Genomic DNA, 13,760 nt, shown 5'->3' on the forward strand with positions numbered 1-13,760 from the left:
TAATTTTTTAATAAATGGTAAAATGTATAACAAATAATTGTTAATTTTTATAATGTATTGACAGTAAATATTAGATTTCTATATCTATTTCATATGCCAATGTTCTTGGGTTGCATAAAAGTGTCTGGGGCAAAAAGGAATAATAAGTGGAGAAAGTTTAAATAGCATAGTTCTAAACCATCATTTGTGAAATGTAGAGAGTATACCCTATACTGCTGATTTACTTGGGATACCCTGAAAAAGATTTTTGGAAAAGTTGCTGATGCAGTTTTCAAAGTTGTAGTCAATGAGGAAGCGAATGTGTGTGGTACTAGAGGAGAGTTCAAAAGGACTTGTAGAATTCTACAAATTCAGTTGGAAAAGCTTCACAGCAGGTTTCTGAGGCAGAAGAGAAGGATCCAGCAGGACTTCAGGAGGAAGCTCTGCAGTTCCTCAGGCTGGTGGTTTCACTGGGCTGTCTGGAATGTGGTTTGGGGTTTCAGAGACCATGGAGAAATGACTCTATGAGTCATTGCATATATAGAGTAATTGGTATCCAGACTATAGCGCCTTGAGGCTGACTGGACGGGGTACTTGGGAAAGAAGAACCATCAAAAGGCTAGAGAAGAGAATATATGTGTGGAAATTTTCGTTTCTATGGGAATAAAATCGGCTTGGAGTGAAGTTTTATGAAATCCCACTTTGTAAGTGTATATGTTTTACTTGGAGAGGTCTATTTTCTCATCACAGGATTATTTAATGATTTCCAATAAGTTCAATTTTGACCTTTAAGGAGTTGCTCATTTCTCAGGACAGGCTGACGTGGGAGGCAACAGTGTGTTCTGTGAGAATAAAAACCTTATGTGATGCTTGTACAGGTGATATCAAGAGTCTATTGATAGATGATTTTAGTTTTGTCTAAAATGTTAATTCTTTTCATGGATGGAAAGACCATAAATCTATAGATGAATGTATTTAGGGCTAGTTAAAATGAGTGTCATACACAAAAGCATTTACACTTGATTTTAAGAATGATTTTGGTGTACTTAGAGGGGGATTTTCTTTGGGGAACTTTCTAAGCCAGCTTCTAAGTCCCAACTCCCCGTTTTCCTAGTTGATATTTGCCTGAATTGTGAGGACCAAGTTACCCACCTCTAGGAGGTTGGTAGCCCGGGAGGCAGTGCTACTTTTGGGTCATGTGTGTAGGAGATACGAGTTTTATGCAATGAGTATTATATCCAGTTTATTTTTCAGAAAATGCAACAGACATTACAAATTCTCTTTGAAGGTACAGCTGTCTGTTCAGAAACAGGCTCAACAGCTGCCCTTCAGAATCTACCTTCTTTAAGGCTGAATTCATATTTCAGAGTGGCAAGCAGTCTTTGGAAACATCACCAATTTGAAGTAATTGTGAAGGGAAGACACTTACATTGGTGTCTGTAGTTGGGCACTGGTAGGGAAGCCATATATAGACTCTTCTGAGGGTTTGTTAGGGGATTCACATTTCTGGGGAAGTTTCTTACTTTGGGCTGCCTTTGAGTTTCTACCATATTCCTCAGAGTCCCTGAGACCTTCTTTGTAGTTGGGAATCCCCAACATCTTTCCTTAAGAGTACCTAGCTAAAACAGAGGCCTTTCTTCCTTCTATACATGGTCACTCAAGTTCCTTTCAGCCTCAGTTTTCCTTACTGCACAGTGTCCTCAAACCTCCCCATCTTGATACATCCCCCTCTCAATCCGTTGCACCTGTCACATTGTATCTCATTATCTTGTTGTAGTCTGCAACTACACCCTTTAATATGTGTTCATATGTCCACCGCTTGCTTTTCCAACTAATATGAGAATTCCAAGTCAGGGAAGTCGTCCATACATTCCAGATCTGCATCCCAGTGGTGACAGGAACTTTGCTTTGGAAGAGATGAATGAATTTTGATACTTCATGTTTGCAAGGTGGTCAAAACCACACAACTTCTCCATAATCTAAGTACTTCAATGGTGGTTTAAAATGTGTAAACAATGGATAGAGAAGCACAACCACACAACGGATTTCAGGTTTTTATAACAGAGGTTTGTTTGTGACCTTCTGCTGCCTACTATTTCTCAAACAACCTCTGGCAGTACTATCTACCTGCTCTGTTGTTGTTGTTGTTGTTGGATCTTTAAGAGATTCATGCAATATGTTTTGATCCTATGTACTCTCAACTTTTCCCCAATTCGTCCACGTTCCCAGCCAACTTTGAGACACTTAAAAAATTTTCAAGACCAATTTTTGCTGCCCAAATATTCTTGGGGTGTATCCTCTACTGATGGACTATCACCTTACCAGGCCTATAATCTTAGAGAAAACTGTTACTCCCTCTCTCAGCAGCTAACATTTGCCAATAGCTCCATAGATTGGAGTGATACTGTGTTCCCAAACTCCTCATTCTCTGTGAGGTCTCGCTTGAGTTTGAACAGGTTTTGGATATGCTGTCACAGTGCTGTGAGTTCATATATGTAACTGTCCTGCTGCACGAAGAACATACTATCATCCTGCAGTCATCCACCCCCTGGAGATCTCTCCCTCTTTCCTCCCACTCTTCTACAATGATCTATGGTCCCTTTAGGGCTGAGAGTTCTGCAGGCTCTTATTCTTTGCATCTTGTCTAATTGTAGGGCACTGTGATAATTGTGTGTGTGTGTTCATATAGGTGAATGTAGGTTCTCCTGTGTCACATCACCCATGTAGAAGTCAGAGGACAGTCTCTGCTGTTCATTCTCACCTTCCACCTTGTTTGATTCCGAGTCTTACCCTTGAGTCTTCAAAGATGTCCCTTCTTCCCATCCAGCCACAGGAGTGTTGGGATTATTTACAGATATGTACAATAGTGTGAACTTACATCTCTGTGCCTCTGAGGCAAGTGCTTTACCTATTTAGGCATCTCGCATCACCTTCCTGCCTGTCTGTGGTCATATGGGCTGCTCTATACCCCATTTCCCAACATATGATGTCCTAGTGTTCTTCACGGGACATAGGATATACCTGTTTGCGTTTGCATTTCCCTCAACCAGTTTTGGGTTTCTACTGTCACCTCTCAGAATTTCTGCTAACCAGTAAACTTGTATTTTATTTATGTACTCGGCCTCCTTGCATGTGTTCTGGCAAGAGCCAAGATTTTAGCAATTTATAATATAACAAGAACAATAGAAAAGTTACTTTTTTATCTTAAGGGCCTGGCACTTGAAAAAGATATCTACACTTTCAAGATTATTGTTTTGGCTATAGGCTTTAAAATGTCTAATTTGAATCTCAAAGCAAATCTAGTTTCTCCGTTCTTAGCAATACCCATACTGATCATTGAAAAATGGCTGTCAGTTTCCACACCAATCATGTAAAAACAGCTGTCAATTTCTATGGAAGCAAAACAGAGTGGCAATTAGGGAGACCATGGGACTATAGGAACAGAAAACAGTTCATGAGTTTCCACAAGCTTGGTTCAGTTGTCTCTGTAGATTTCCCCTTTCATGATCTTGACTTCCCTCATGTATTCCCTGCTCCTACTCTTTGACTGGATTACAGGAGTTCAGTCTGGTACTTAGTTGTGGATCTCTGCATCTGTTTTCATCAATTACTGGATGAAGATTCTATGATGATAGTTGGGGTATTCACCAATCTGATTACGGGGGAAGGTCAATTGGGTACCCTCTCCACTACTGCTAGGAGTCTTTGCTGGGGCATCTTTGTGGATTCTTGGGAATTATCCTAGCACCAGGTTTCTCCCTAACCCCATAGTAACTCTCTCTATCAAGTTATCTTTTTCATTGCTCTCTCTCTCTCTCTCTCCATCCTTTCCTGCCTTCAACCATCCTGTTCCTTAATGTTCTCTCCCCCATGTCTCCTCTTTACCCCCTTTCCCCCAGTTTACCCATCTAATTCTCCTTCCCACGGTGATCCACGTGTCTCTCTTCGGGTTCTCCTTGTTACCTAGCTTCTCTGGAGCTGTGGATTGTAGTCTGGTTATCCTTTGCTTTACTTCTAATATCTACTTATGAGTGAGTACTTACCATGTTTGTCTTTCTGGGTCTGGGTTACCTCACTCAGTCCTAACATAAATGAACTGGTTATATTGCTAATATATTTTATTTTCTCTTATTTTATTTTTTGCTCATTAACAGTAGAAGAAAACTATTGGAGAATTTAAATTGGTTGCAAATAACTAGCTATACAACAAATACAATTTAGATACTGTCTCTTGCACCCCAGGTTGGTTATCAACTCACTGTGTAGACTGGAGGATCTTGAACCTCCTGTCTTCACTTATGAGGTATGGGGATCCCAACCAAGTATATGCTACCATGCCTGGTTTAGACAGTGCTGAGCATGGAGCCCGGGACTTCTTCCATGTCAGGCAAGTACTCCGTTAACTCAGCTGTATCCCAAGCCCCTTGAATTTAATTGTTAAGTTTGAATATTCTCTTCTAGAGAAGGAAACTTAAGGTTAGGACTGTTTCAATACTGAGTTTTATAAGCATAAGCATTCCCAGTTATTTTTTTTTTGGTTAAGCAAAGAAATATAAGCATATATGTGTATTTTAATGAAACTCTAATCAAAGCAGGATGGCATTCTTTTACCTAAGGAGAGATCACAATGGCTTCTGATGCTTGAGCCAAGCTTTCCTGTGGTGATGAGAGTTTAGTTGATAATTACATCATTATAGAGCAGTTCCTGGAGAAAACAGGATAAGTGATTGGATTTGGTTGACATGAAAAGGAAACAGCTGGGAGGGGAATCAAGATATTTTGCAGTCCTATGATTTTCATGACTCCTTTTTCTTTTAATCTCTTCCTTTTAATCTTAATTCTTGATAATTCAGGGTATTTACATGCATAAAATTAATTTAAGGGGAAATACCATGGCTACAGTAGTGAGTAAGGGGGCATGAGTGGTTAATGGAAATAATGAATATGATCAAATTGCATATCTTAAAATATCACAGTGAAACCCATTAGTTTCCACAATTAATATATGATAATGGAATTTGTTTTTAAAGTAACACATTTCATGTAAAGAGCAGGTATATAGTAAGATTTATTTTGAAGAATAGAAAATTCCTTTTATACACGTTTTCCCATTTCTCAGAATATTTTCAAGTCATTTTTGTTTTGGGAATGGTAGTTATTATCTATGTTATTAGAGGAAATTTGGTGTCAATATTGTCTGTTAGTGTCTATCTTTGGAGAATTAAATTATAGTTCTTTTTTCTGTCCTTGTCTCTTACATTTCCAATTTTCTACCTTTTCAATGTATTCTGATTGTAATTTTGATTCAGTCAGAATGCTGTTTTCATTATCACCACCATCTAAATACATTTTGCAACCAAGCCATGTGATGTGCTCTGGTTATGTTCCCAAGTAACATTGGGTTTTCTCTGGGCTGATGATTGTCATTAAATTCTTTTTTTTGTTTTTCATGCTCTTCTTTTAATTTAATCATTAAATTATCTTCCAGTATGTAATTTTAATCTCAGTTCACTCATGCTGGCTTGGTTATAACTCTAGTCCTTGGGTGCATCTTTCTGGGATTCCATCTAGCTTTATGTAGCCTGACTTTTGTCTATAGGCTTGACACACAGCTCTTAGCCTGGTGTGCTGCCCTCATTATGTTGTCCTTGGACCTTTTGCCTTTTCTCTGGTGGATTCCTTATCTGTTAGATTCCGTTTTTTCTCTGGTATTATATCATACCTTGATCTCATCTCCTGAACCACATCTTTCTCTAACTCCATCTGTTTATGGATTAATATTGTAAAATAAAAATTATAGTGTAGGCTATGCTATTGGTCTAATTTTCAGGGTTATATTTAAGAATTAAAGAAAGTATGGAATTTACCAGCATTAAAGATGAAACTAGATCAAAATATCTTTCATTTCTTAAACTCGGGATTTCATTTATTCTCTTTAGAGAAACATTGTTTTGCACATGATTATTCATTTTACATTGTTGACTTTTTGTTTGCATTTTAGATTCATTTGTGTCTTGTCAGGTTCTATCTTCTCAGCCATGCTAACTGTGTTTGAAATCTAGTCTCAACATTGTTTTATGAGAAGTGGGTGAAGGACGAGCAGGAGATGAGGGCTTGTGTATTCTCTGTCATCCTTCATCATTGATCCACGCCAAAGAAGCAGGTGCTAGGGAAGAAATTGTTCTCAACCTCATCCATTTATTAAAACCCTCTCCCTTCTCATGATTGTACTGGAGATATGACACTTTTACAGAGGTAATTAAACTTAAATGAAGTCATGGGGGTGAAGTTCTGACTTTATAGAGATGTTGTCCTTACAATAGGAAGAGAAGAAGAGATGGAGGTGGAGCCCTTGATTAGCACGGCTAAGGTGATAGGTATAATGACAAGCACCATTAAGAAACCAAAGCAATGAATTGGAAGAGACAACAAAGCTGTCTCTATCTACCTGGTGCAAATATGTGGGAAGGCAGCCATGACAAGCCAGGAAGGGGGAACCCACTGAAACCCTAATTGCCAGCATCTTGACTTTTGTCTTTCAGCCATAAGAACTAGTAAGAACTGTAAAAAATCAATTTCTGTTGTTTAAGTTGCTCAACATTTTTGTTATAGGCAGCCTAGATGAAGACAACAGAGACCTTTCTCCTGTTGCCTTAGCAGTCATTTTGAGAAGCATCAGTATCTTTGAGACTTTGTAATTCTTGTTAACTTTTTAACCACATTTGTAGGACAATTTTACTTAGGCTTTGATCAATTGGGACCTCTTTAACTGATTTTCGTGCCTCTTGCCAAAGACATCAGATAGTTTTGGGGGATGTTTCAGAGCAACTATGAAGGGGCACTCCCACTACACAGGGATCCACAGCATGGACACATCTGTGTAATTCCTGCTTCTTTGTATCCTTCCCTTTATTCCTTCTCTCCCCTACTATTTTCCATCTGTTCCATCTACTTGCAATATTTCCTGCCTGAAGCACTTTGAAATGTTGACAGTAAGTTATTGATCACTCTGTAGCTTTATCACTTTTAAACTCTGTGACAAAGTCCAATGGTCAAAAAAGATCTTATCTTCCTGGCTTTGTGACTTGACCCCAGATGCCTATATCTGCAAAGACACTTTTTGATGGTTCTAGATCACAATTTATTAATAAGACATTTTCTTTAATACTATACCAGGAATACACAAGGATTTTCACTTACACTGTTGAAACCCTTAATTGGAAATCTGACCAAAGGTTATAGGGCAGTTTTTTAAAGGTATTATGGCCACCTGATACAGCTTATGATCTCATTTGTCATCTAGGCACAAAGAAGATGAGCACTTCACTGGGGATGAAAGCCAGGTGCATATGACATGGGCAGTAGAGAACAATTGGTTACTATTTTATTCCTCGCTCCATACCGTGAAAGGCAAAATGGTTATGTATTTACACTTACACCCCTATGTAACTTCAAACATACTATTATATAAGTATGTATGTAAATATGTACCTTAGACTGACACAAATCTAATGTCCAAGAACCTTCATTATGGCATTCAACAAGAAATATAAAACAGTGTTACTATAAGTCTTTCTGCCAAAAGCGGCCGAGCCCCACAACCACGTGTGCACTTTACGACAGCTGCCTGCCTGAGTTAGGGCCCAAATTAATACACAGAAACTTGTGTTAGGTTCAAATGCTGCTTGGCAAATGACTAGGATTCTTGTCTTTTAGCTCAGTCTTAAATTATCATAAATCTATATATTTTATAAGACTTATCTTATAGAGGATGCCTTTCGCTGGCGCCCTCTCTTGCCGGTGGCTCACATCCCGTCACTGGAGGAGGCGAAGGGGAAAGGGGACACTTCCTGTTTCTCCTTGCTTAAATATGAGTCTCCTTGCTATGTCACTTCCGGCTTGGATCACCACTTCTCTACTACATTTCCCAGAATCCTCTTTGACTCTTAGTCTTGTGTAACTTGCTGTTTCATTGGCCAAACAGTATTTTACTTATCATTCAGTAAGACAAACACATACACAGAAGCACTTCCCCATCAAAACAGTGTACTTTTGGAGAATTTTCAAAGAACAGGAGGAAGCATTTAGATAGGAAGTTAAAAATGCAATCTATAGTCACACAAAAGAAAGACCATATGGCTTAATACCATACATTAGTTTGTTTTAAATCTTTTGTGGTTTATTTTCAATTTGAAAAGTGTGTTCCTTAATTAGTCTTGAAGTACGTTAGGATAGCATATGTCTTAAACAGTCATTTACATAGTATTTTTCCTTCTTCTATTTATAAATTTAAATTCTGATAAACCAACAAAGTGTAGTTCATAGGAAACAGGCAACCAGATCTTTTTCATTAGCTTGCTAATTATTTTCGTATTTCATTGATGTATGGTTAACAGGACACATATTTGAAGTATATCACTTGCTATTTTAACAAACTTTATACATTAAGTGATCTCCAGCAAAAAATCCAATTAGCACATCTATCATAGTTATCCTGTATGTGTGTTGTGTATTTCAAGTACAAAATACTTGGTTAATAACTGTGCTATGCTGCATATTGTTTCCAAAACTTAGTTTACTCCTGAAAGTTTGTATCTTTTGGTCAATTTCCCCATTTTCCCACACAGCTGCCTTCCATGGCTACACTTATACTGTTTCTCTCAGTGTAGCCGCATTGATTTTCTGCATAAGTGAGAATAAGCATTGTCTTTCTGAGGGAGGGTTATTTCACTAAGTGTGGCATCCTCTAGATCTTCTCTATTATTGCAAACAGCAGGGTGAAGGATGAACAGTTTTCTAGGTCCACCCCCTCACTTTCTTTATCTGTGTGCTTGCTAGTTTTACATCAACTTGGCACAAGCTAGAGTCATTTAGGAAGAGAGAGCCTCATGAGAAATGCTCCTACCAGATTGGCCTGTGGGTGTTTTCTTGATTGATGATTGATGTGGGAGAGCCCAGCATGCCGTGGGTGGTGCCACCCCTGTGCTGGTGGTCCTGGGTGTTATAAGAAAGTAGACTGAGAAAGCCATTGGGAGCAACCCAGCAAGCAACAATCCTCCATTGCTTCTGCATCAGCCCTTGCCTTGAGTTCCTGGCCTGACTTCACTGGATGATGAACGAGCTGACTGCAAGCTGTAGAATGAAATAAACCCTTTCATCCCCCAGGTTGGTTTTGGCCGTGGTGTTTATCTCAGGAGAAATCCTCTGTAAGACACTCTGCTTACCCTTGATGGACACTTAGGTCTTTTCATTCCTTGGCTATGGTATATAAAACTACAATGAATGTGATAGTGAAGGTACCATGGATTTCATTTCTATGGATAAATACTCAGAAACGGGATTGCTGGATCACTGTCAGCATTAATATTTAGCAGCTAGTTCAATACTCATCTTGCCTTGAGTAAAGAAGTCTAACCCATCTCATTGGTCCAGTGATTTCCATACAACTACTTCTATGAAGAAGATGTGATCATCCCACATTTCTTTTGAGAGCTTCCAGAGACTTCGGGGAATCTTTTTTAGACAATGAAAGGTACAGAGTGGGTTCAAGACAGGCAGAGCAGCCTGGCTCAGTTCCCAGTACGAAGGGACTGAATCCAGTCCCCTAGTCCTCAGCTTGTAGAAGGAAGTTAGAGGGAAAAATGCAGAAACTAGTGTGTTACTGAGTAGCATATGAAGGGAGCAAACGGATGAGAGAAGACACAGTCAGCAGAAACTAGGATGTCTAAGATGGGAGGGAGAAACAGTCGCTGAGTGCAATTAGCATCAATTCAATTATCATCAAGAGGATATGGCAGTGGACAAGGTGGAACCACAGCCCTTCAAGTTCTCAGGCTTACAGTGCTGTGGTTCAACAGCCTGTGGAAGGTGGCATGAACCAGGGATTCCACCACCTTTGCATGCAAAAAGGATAGGATAGCAGCATATGGCTGTCAACCCATGAGAGTGTAGGCTCAACACTGGTGGACATCCAGTCTGGATTTACTTTCCCACCGGGAGAGCTACTTCTTTTCAAAGGCAGGAGGAACATTTCTTCTTCGTGAAATCTTTCTACCTTCTAGATTTTCCTCATTACTTCATCACTTAAACTAGAAAAGATCCTGCAAGCTATCTCAGCTAGCTTCTAATTTGGCCAGGGCACCAGGACGGAATGCATGGTTGAGTGAACGACCATGTCTTCTTGGTTCTTCCGATAGCAGGCTCGGTATGCTTCTTTGGATCGAATAGGTGTGATCTTGTTTGAGAAAAGTGTGTAAACATAAGGCCATATTTTGTTAGTCTCCGTCCCAGAGAACTGGTGGAGCACTGGTGGAGCACCTCTCGGCTCTTGTATAGTTCGATGACTGGTTTTGCCGCATCCTTGTACTGCCGTAGCTTGGCAGCAACTGCTTCAGGTTTATCATCTTCCTGTTGGACAAGTGGCTCACCAGTAATGTCATCAACCCCCAGTACTTGAGGTGGGTTGAAGTCCAGATTATAGACCCTCTCGCTAGAAGGGTGAATCCATCATTGGCTCAGACGGTCTTTAAGTGTCTCAAAGGGAATGAATATTCAAACTGATCACTCTGTCCACATCACAGATTCTGTCCAAGGCTTCTGCCTGTACTAATGTCCTCGGGAAGCCATCTAGTAGCCAGTGCTGTGTGCTCTGGGTCTTCAGTTCTGACACCATTAGTCGTGTGATCACATGATCTGGAACCAAAAGACCTTTTTGTAGGTACTGCTTTGCTGTGTCACCTACTTTCGTGCTGTTCTCCTGCAAGAAGTGGCCGCTGGAGAGATGCTGGAGGCCAAAGTTCTGGGTGATCCTCTCGCACATGGTGCCCTTACCGGCGGTACGAGGATGATCGTGAGCAGGAGTTTGGAAGCCATGACTTTGGAGGGGAAGGGGTGGCCTCGATTGCAGCCTGCGCGCTTTGCCCTTGCCCCACAGCCCCTGCCTGGGCACCTTCTGCACGCAGGGATTCGCCGGCCCTTCATTCCTGATTTTATTAATTTGCATGTTCACTCTTTGTTGTTTGGTCAGTTTGGATAAAGGTTTGTCTATCTTGTTGATTTTCTCGAAGAACCAACTTTTTGTTATATTGATTCTTTGTATTGTTCTCCTAGTTTCCATTTTATTGATTTCAGCCCTCAATTGGATTATTTCCTGGTGTCTGCTCCTCTGGGGTGTATTGGCTTCTTTGTTTTCTAAAGCTTTCAGTTGTGCTGTTAATTCTCTAGTGTGATTATTCTCCTGTTTCTTCATGTGGGCATTTAGCACTATGAACTTTCCTCTTAGCACTGCTTTCAAAGTATCCCATAGGTTTGGATATGTTGTGTCCGCATTCTCATTGAATTCTAGGAAATCTTTAATTTCTTTTTTTTATTTCTTCCTGGACCCATGAATTATGCAATTGGGTGTTACTTAATTTCCATGAGTTTGTAGGTTTTCTGTGGTTAGTGTTGTTGAATTCTAATTTTAAAGCATGGTGGTCTGATAAGACACAGGGGGTTATTTCAAGTTTTTTGTACTTGTTGAGGTTTGCTATGTTTCCAAGTATGTGGTCGATTTTAGAGAAGGTTCCATGTGGCGCTGAGAAGAAGGTAAATTGTTTTGTATTTGGGTGGAATATTCTATAGATATCTGTTAAGTCCATTTGCACCATAATTTCTATTAGTTCTTTTGTTTCTTTGTTAAGTTTCTGTCTGGTGTTCCTGTCCTGTGGTGAAAGTGGGGTGTTGAAATCTCTTACTATAAGTGTGTGCGGTTTTATGTGTGATTTGTGTTTTAGTAATGTTTCTTTTACAAACGTGGATGCCTTTGTATTTGGGGCGTAAATGTTCAGAATTGAGACTTCATCCTGATGGATTTCTCCTGTGATGAGTAGGAAATGACCTTATTCATCTCTCTTGTCTGATTTTAGTTTAAAGTCCAATTTATTGGATGTTAGGATTGCTACCCCCGCTTGTTTCTTGGGCCCATTTGATTGGAAGATCTTTCCCCAATCTTTCAGGTACTGTCTGTCTTTGAGGTTGAGGTGAGTTTCTTGTATGCAGCAGAAGGAAGGATTCTGTCTTCTTATCCATTCTGCTAATCTGTGTCTTTTTATAGGGGAGTTAAGACCATTAATGTTGATGGATATTAGTGACCATTGATTATTGTTCATTCTTGTTTGTTTTTGATTTGGTGATGGTGGTGAGATTATGTGTGGGATTTTGTCCCTTTTTCCTTTTGGCTGATGGTAAGTTGGGATTATCTATTGCCTATGTTTTTCTGGTTGTAGTTAACTTCCCTGGGTTGCAGTTTTCCTTCCAGTACTTTATGTAGGGCTGGATTGGTGGATCTGTATTGTTTGAATCTGGTTTTGTCATGGAATATCTTGTTTTCTCCTTCTATAATGATTGAAAGCTTTGCTGGGTATAGTAGTCTGGGCTGGCATCCATGGTCTTTTAATGTAGGTAGAATATCTATCCAGGACCTGCTGGCTTTCAGAGTTTCCAAAGAAAAGTCAGGTGTGATTCTGATAGGTTTGCATTTATAGGTTACTTGACCTTTTTCCTTTGTTGCTCTTAATATTTTCTCTTTGTTGTGTATGTTGTGTTTATTATGTGGCGAGGTGACCTTTTTTTTGGTTCAGTCTGTTTGGTGTTCTGTAGGCTTCTTGTATTTTCATTGGTATGTCTTTATTTAGGTTGGGAAAGTTTTCATCTATGATTTTGTTGAATATGTTTTCTGTGCCTTTGAGTTGGATTTCTTCACCTTCTTCTATACCTATTATTCTTAGGTTTGGTCTTTTCACAGTATCCCATATTTCCTGGACATTTTGTGATAGGGATTTGTTGGGCTTAAGATTTTCTTTGGTTGATGAATCTATTTCTGCTAGTGTGTCTTCAACTCCTGAGATTCTCTCTTCCATCTCTTGTATTCTGTTGGTTATGCTTACATCTGTAGTTCCTGATCATTTACCCAGCTTTTCTATTTCCAGCATTCCCTCAGATTGTGCTTTCTTTATTGCCTCTATTTCAGTTTTTAGGTCTTGAACTGTTTCCTTGAGAGATCTGTTGATAACTTGTATTTTTTGGTTAGATTTTTCTTCCATTTCTTTAAGAGATTTTTTCATGTCCTCTTTGAGGTCCTCTATCATTTTCATGAAGATGCTTTTAATGTCATTCTCTTCCTGTTCATCTGCATCGTGATGTTCAGGTCTTACTGGTGTATGGTTCCTAGTCTCCGGTGGTGTCATATTGGGTTTTCTGTTCTTGGATGTGCTTTTACCTTGTCCTCTTCTCATCCTTTCTTCTGGTGGGTGTAGCAAGAGTTTCTTGTTCTCCTGGTGGATGTGGGACCAAGATTCTCTTCTGGTAGATGCAAACAGATTCAATACTCTGATGTCGGTCCTCTTCTCGTGGATGGAGATGTCACTGTTACCCGGGTGTCAACCAGTGCTCCTGCGTGCTGGGTCCTGCGGGCCGGCAGTTGGAGGCAGAGCTGTCACTGGGCCTTCGTGTGTTGGATCCCACCACCGAACTCCGTCTGGCACGCAGGTCGCTTGCATCAAATGACTCTGAGCAGCGATGACGAACAGAAGCCGGAAACAGCTCCTGGCCTACCTGGGCCGGTGGATGGAGATCTGGCTGCCTCTGGGTGTTTGGTGTTCGGAACCCGCTGCCGCCGAAATCGGTCCAGCACGCAGGTCGCTCGTGTCAGATGACTGAGCTGCGATTACGAACAGCAAATAACAAGTTTCTTACTTGCTGTTGAGTTCTGTAAGTTCCTCAAATATTTTTTTAAATCAATC

At 40.0% G+C, this 13,760-nt stretch overlaps 1 protein-coding gene and 1 pseudogene across 1 annotated transcript in view; one reads left to right on the top strand and one right to left on the bottom strand.

The window, feature by feature from the left end:
• The window catches only part of Kcnh5 (potassium voltage-gated channel subfamily H member 5), a 292,983-nt gene that overhangs the window by 100,243 nt on the left and 178,980 nt on the right, over positions 1 to 13,760 (top strand). The window lies entirely within an intron of this gene.
• Positions 10,103 to 10,851, bottom strand: LOC103160312 (annotated as a pseudogene).

This window comes from Cricetulus griseus, chromosome 5 (assembly GCF_003668045.3).
Source record: "Cricetulus griseus strain 17A/GY chromosome 5, alternate assembly CriGri-PICRH-1.0, whole genome shotgun sequence".
Lineage (NCBI taxonomy): Eukaryota > Metazoa > Chordata > Mammalia > Rodentia > Cricetidae > Cricetulus > Cricetulus griseus.